This window comes from Cibotium barometz, chromosome 14 (assembly GCF_041138505.1).
Source record: "Cibotium barometz isolate CiBa-2024 chromosome 14, ASM4113850v1, whole genome shotgun sequence".
Taxonomy (NCBI): Eukaryota; Viridiplantae; Streptophyta; class Polypodiopsida; order Cyatheales; family Cibotiaceae; genus Cibotium; species Cibotium barometz.
Genome location: NC_141059.1, coordinates 58,460,282 through 58,460,749, shown reverse-complemented (window position 1 = coordinate 58,460,749; position 468 = coordinate 58,460,282). Strand labels below are relative to the sequence as shown.

General features: G+C 34.8%; 1 protein-coding gene across 1 annotated transcript in view; it reads right to left on the bottom strand.

Moving 5' to 3' along the window:
- Positions 1-309: 309 nt before the first annotated feature.
- LOC147632234 (glycerol-3-phosphate acyltransferase RAM2-like) overlaps positions 310-468 on the bottom strand; it is a 5,482-nt gene continuing 5,323 nt past the window's right edge. The window contains exon 2 of the mRNA XM_086808909.1: positions 310-468. This exon is cut by the window's right edge and continues 910 nt beyond it. The gene's annotated coding sequence lies outside the window, so the exon portion shown is untranslated.

Genomic DNA, 468 nt, shown 5'->3' with positions numbered 1-468 from the left:
AGGGAAAAAAAACGCTCACCAGTTAGGTAGGAATTTCCATTGGTGGTGCCAGTTTGAAACGCTCGGTTTATTCAAATATTTTTTAGCTACACTAGTCTCTTGCCAAAAATATTTGCCTTTCAAAGTAAAGTGCGTAACCTACTTGTTGTATATTAGAAAAGGCCCCTGATACCATAATCATAGCTCAATTTTTTTATTTAAAAAAATCAAACAAACTTAAAGATTGAGAACTTATACAGCAAAAATAAACATGGCAAATTTGATTAGGAGCAACCGTTTACTATACCAGCAAGAGAGAGAGATATATATGAGGGCAAATTGAATAGGGACAACCATTTATTATTATAGCAGGAAAGATATGTACGCAAGGAAGCTAGCCGGTATGGAAAGTCGGGGTAAAGTAGAGTCGGGCATATCAGCTGGGTATATAATTAAATGAAATAGCTATGCCTTATAAAGATCGTTAAT